Raw genomic sequence first — 6000 nt, 5'->3', positions numbered from 1 at the left:
CGATTATTGAGAATGCGGGCAGAAAGTGCGAAGACAAGCGTACAGAGGGACACAGACAGCCTGATCCTTGGTACGTGACCTGGTTCTTCTGGGGAAAGTGCGCACAAATAAGGTGCAGGGAATAGAGTGACCCACTGGACAGTCCTAATCTGGAAAATAGTTGAGTCACATCTGGAGTCTGCACTGCAAACAGGTTACTGCAAAACATAAAACAGTAGGGAAATAAAATACAGAGGTCACCACCTACTCGCAAGCTATATACCACTAAGGTTTAATCCATCATAGAGTTGACCCGAAGGCGCTGGCACCATGGGAAAAACTGACCGCACGCAGCCCAAACTAACTTTTGACCAAAGTAAGAAGCAGTCTGACCTGGGTTTGGAGAGCCAACCGTCGGCGCAATCTACGACGGAAGCAGCTGGTGGTGTAACGAACGATGATTTCCCAGCCATGTTTGCCACAATTCAGACTTCGCTGTCCAATATTGACGGAAAGATAGATTCACTGATATATAGAGTCGACAGGATGTCGGAGCGCATAGCCAAGCACACGGAAAGGATAGATATGGTGGAGGACAGAATTTCTGAGGCTGAAGACAATCAAGCACGGATGGACACAAAACAGGTCAAGATGGACAAGCAGGTAGCGGCCATGGCTGCGAAGGCGGAAGATTTAGAAGCGCCGTCCCGAAGAAACAACATTCGCCTCACTGGTGTGTCGGAGATGACGAATACAGGTCCCATGGAAAAAATGTGTTGAACAATTGCTCATGTCCTTACTAGGCCACAAAACAATCTCTGATATTTTCATTGTGGAGAGAGCACACAGATCGGTTTCGCTGAAACTACCAGCTGGATCGAGATCAAGACCGATTATTGAGCGGATTTTGAATTATAGGGACAGGGATGCGGCGCTCAGCAAGGCAAGGGAAATGGGCAAACTGAACCACGAAGGCATGGGTATTTCCCTCTGTCCAGATTTCACAGCCTCGGTAAAAGAGGCGAGGAAAAGAGACTTGAACATACCATAAGATATGCTGTACCCAGCCAGACTTGGGGTCATGGATGAAGGGAAGTCTAGGATCTACAGTGACCCTCAGGATGTGTTAAAGTTTCTTCAACAGAAAAGTCAAAGGACCGCGAGGAGGAAATCGGAACGAGGAGACCCGGAAGACCAATTTACCACATCGGACGTGGAATGAGAGGTCCAGGACGTCTTCGCCAATGCGGGCCTGCTGACATGGACGCACAGGGGTTAAATGCTGTAGAACTGTCCAGGCAGCATTGTATAATGCCTTTACACCGATTCTCCAGGCTTGCGGGCTGACCGACGCCGGGTCTTAAAGACTGCCCAACGAGTTGCGGGGCTGGGAATGCTGTATGCTGGTGTGAACTTGACGGCTGGGACCAGGAGACATGAATGACCAGATAACTCGAACAATTTGACAAAGCTTTAAAACTGACTCAAATGCTTATGTACATTTTTGTTGTTCTCGGGGGGACTCCGGATTAAGGTATTGATGTTTGATTTTGTTCTCTATCTCATTGCTTGATAGATTCGGAAGTATTATAAATGTCGAATTTCTAATATTCTAGCTGATGAGGCGTTTACCCATGTTGTTTTCCCACAGGAAAAGGGTTGGCAGCTCTTACCCTTCAGTGTGAACCACAACTGTTCTTCATTGTTTTTTCCCTTTTTTTGTCTTCTTAGATTTTTGAGGGGGCGGGGGGAGTGCTTGAGGAAAGGGATGTACAATGTTTTTTTGGGAATGTCTCCACTGCATGCGAAGGGGCGGATTGGGTGGTGGGTGGGGATCGGGAATGTATGGAAAATTCTGGTTGACGTTGAGCAGAGATGCATATGGGTTTTTTCTTTCTTACCAACACATGGACATCACAGTGAGAGAGGTTAGAGGTAGGGGCAGGCATAGCAAAGACTGACACAAACCTGAATACCTGAAAATTGGCGTTTCTGTCATGAAATGTTCGAGGACTTCAAAATCCCCAGAAGATACGCAGAGTGTTGGCATACTCGGATAGGCATGGCATAGATGTGGCCTGTTTACAGGAAACACATCTTGCATCTTCCACTGAGGCTAGAGTGGGCATGCGGTAGGCGACATATCGAATAGTGTCCTCATTCACAACGTATGTTAGGGATGTCAGGTTATTGGTTAGACGCAGCACTCCCTTTCAACCTATAGCTATTGTTAAAGATTATATGGGTAGATATGTAATGGTACATGGGAACTTTGGGAGAACGTTATTGACCGTAATAACGTCCTTTGGTCCGAATACAGATGACCCCACTTTCTATGAAGCAATATGGTCCAAACTTGGTGACATCCCGGGGCAGCAGTTATATGGGGAGGTGACTTCAACAAATGCCTGGAACCAGCGGTGGACAGGTCGACAGGTAATGAACGTTATGGAAAACACGCTGCTAATGGGAGGGCAAGGACGCATGGGAAATGACGGATATTTGGAGGCTAAGACATGGCAGACGCAGAGAGGGAACCTGCACATCAACGACACACAATACAAGGTTTAGAATAGACTACTGGCTGCTTACCCTAGATGCGTGCACATGGACGAAGAAAATTGAACACCTACCTAAACCGTTATCTGACCATTCACCAGTTAATCTCCAATTTGAAATCCCTACCAACGTGCCTAGACCGTTTACTTGGAGGCTACAGGGGACGCTCTATTAGATCCTGTATTTAACAGTGAACTACATCAAGCCATAACAGACTATTTTGAATTTAATTCGGGAACAGTGGATATTGCAAGAGTACTGTGGGAAGCGTTTAAGGTCACGATAAGGGGACACTGTATTAATAAGCACGCTGGCATACTGAAGGACACTCAGCAGCAACTGAATTTGATAGAAAGGGACATAGCGCGACTTGAGGAAGAACAGACACGGACGCATGACCCTGCATTACTAGCACAAATACGGGGGAAAATGGATGATTATCAATCACGAGCCGCAGAAGTAAAATACAAATCACGCAGATTCACAGCGTGCGCCTACGGCGATGGTGGTAGACCTGGACGGGCTTTATCAAGCAAAATAAAACCGGCGCCAAAAACGGCGTTCATTACACACATAGTGGACGAAAACAACTGTGACTTATGACACTTCATCTATTTTGGACTGCTTTAAACGCTATTTCTGCCATCTCTATGACACAAACACGGCGGTTACCCCATTAGAAATAAATCAGTATCTGCAGGATATCAGTATAGTCTGGTTGTCGGAAACACATAGGAAATTCCTGAGTCATCATATTACTATGCAATTATAGATGTCATAAACTCCCTCCCAAACAACAAATGACCTGGCCTAGATGGAATTCCCGGTGAATTTTATAAAGTATACCAGGATTTACTAATACCATACTTAGATGAGATGTTCGAGGAAGTGTATGAGGAAGGTAAACTACCTGCTTCATTAAGGAAAGCCCTTTTGGTGGCCCTTCCTAAACCAGATAAAGATCTTACAAAATGTGACTCCTATCGGCCACTATCCTTAATCCATATCGATGTTAAGATCTTAGCAAAAATCATTGCAACCAGGATACAGCTCCTACAGGAAAAACTGGTGCTGCCTGACCAGGCAGGTTTTGTACCAAACAGATCCACATCACATAATCTCCATACGATGTTTGCATTATGTCATCACTTAGACCCAAAAATACCAGCAGCGGATGCATTGTTAGATGCGGCGAAAGCCTTCGATTCAATTGAGTGGGGGTACATGTTTACAGTGCTACGTAGAATGGGCATTCCAGAGCCGTTCCTAAGATGGATAGAATTATTATATAATGGTCCCACGACTAGAGTTTGAATAAATGGGCACACGTCGGCTCCCATAGACATACAAAGAAACGCAAGACAGGGTTGCCCGCTCTCTCCTATCCTGTTTACACTGGTCATAGAACCCTTGACTTGCATGATCAGACAACGGCACCGAGAGATGGCTCTGACGGTTCAAACTCCGCCCTCTCAGAATTTCTCTCTATGCTGACGATATGGTGCTTTTCACTCGAAACCCTAATACGCATTTAAACACACTTATCAGGAATTATGTACGATTCGAACAGTATTCAGGACTGCGTATCAACTGGGACAAGTCGGTGATCATACCGCTGACACTGGTCACAACACAACCAAGTTTGGAGTACCCCCTAAAATGGCAAACAGACCCGGTAAAATACTTGGGCATTTGGATTCGTAGGGATCCAGAACAGGTAGTAAGGGACAACTACGGCAGGGCCATAACTAAGCTGAATGAGCAAATAGATAGATGGATAAAGATGCCCCTTTTATTGGCAGATCGGATAGCTCTGCAAAAGATGATTGTACTACTTAAATTTTTATATTTATTTAGTAATATTCCTATCTGACTGACACAGGCAATGTTCTCAACCCTACATACTGCAATGCAGAAGTTGACATGGGTGGGGAAACAGGCCAGGGTGCGGTGGGAAACACTGACGGAACCATATCACGAGGGAGTTTTCGGTGCACCGGACCTTCAACTATATTACTATTGCTCACAAGCACAATATGCTCATTACTGGCTACAACCACACTCGTTCATTTCCCATGTGGCGTGGAAAGAGACAGTGTGGACCCGACCCCGCTGACGACATATGTGGCAGACCTGAGATCCTTTACCCATCATGACAGGATTCAGACAGTACACTGCACCTCTAGAACTTGGTACAAGCTGGCTCAGCGTGTGAACAAGCTTCCCATTTATGCGCCAGCACTACCTATCGCACACCACCCGAGAATGTCAGTTACGCAAGAAAAAGGTATGATACGACTGCTTGGCGAAATGCAATTGACCACCATGGGCGATGTATTCCCGCATGGGAGATTTATTGGGAGAGATGACCCTTCACTAAGTATACATAACACCCCCATGAAGGTGTTTGCTCATATGCGGTTGGAGACGGCGATAAAGGAACTATATGACTCGTATCCGGAGGAACCGTCTCACTTACAAACACTACAGACAATGTTAGCTGCACCCAGTCGCCGTAAACTGGTTACACGCCTATACACTGCGGCACAAGCGAAGCACAGTGGTACTGAGAATAGATCGCTTAATAAATGGGAGAAACTACTGGGGGACACTGTGAGTGTGCAGGACTGGGAGTATAGTTGTACACAATTACAATTGATGGCGCTAAATTGTAGCCTGCGTATAATACACTTCAACTTCTTGCAATAATTTTACTGCACACCGACTCAGTTACACAGATATGGGTTACGTAAAGATGACAAGTGTTATGGAAGCGAGGTTGAACATGCAGACTTCTTACATATAGCGTGGCCGTGCCCGCAACTCCATGCATATTGGGAAGATATTACTGGGGTACTCACAATAATGTTATCAGAGATGATTCCTAATGCCCCATTAGTATGCCTATTAGGGATATAGAGAATGACACCTGTAAAAAGGAGGACATCTCTGGCTGTTGCGCTTTTACTGGCTAAGCGCTGTGTTGCTATGAGATGGGGTAGTAGATGCCCCCCCAGATTTCAGGACTGGCTGAAGGACATGTCATACTGTAGAGATACCTTGGAAGTTTATGAGGAGGAACTGCCGCGATCATCCAGGCCCAGTTACTACTGGGAACCTATGGTACAATATTTACAGCGTGCGTGGGGAGAGGCGAGCAAAACGGGACCTGGTTGAGACAGTTTAAATATGTGATACGGGGGCATGAGTATATATACTGGCGCTGAAGCTATGTTTTCGCCGAGCGCGTGCAGGGCATCATTTAACGCCACTGTCTGAGGTTGTCGTCTCACTTAACATTATTTAAACTAAATCTGGTGTTTACATCTCTGCAATCTTGCCCACCTGTGCTGGGTTCTGGAAATCTGCCATGCTCGTGGCAGGCGGTCTCTGATAAGCCCAACACGCTCTTATCTCTTCCTCTGTTTGTCCTCTCCTTTATTTGATCGCAGTGCAAACAAT

Source organism: Lissotriton vulgaris, chromosome 7 (assembly GCF_964263255.1).
Source record: "Lissotriton vulgaris chromosome 7, aLisVul1.2, whole genome shotgun sequence".
In the NCBI taxonomy this organism is placed as follows: Eukaryota; Metazoa; Chordata; class Amphibia; order Caudata; family Salamandridae; genus Lissotriton; species Lissotriton vulgaris.
This window is presented reverse-complemented; position numbering follows the sequence as displayed.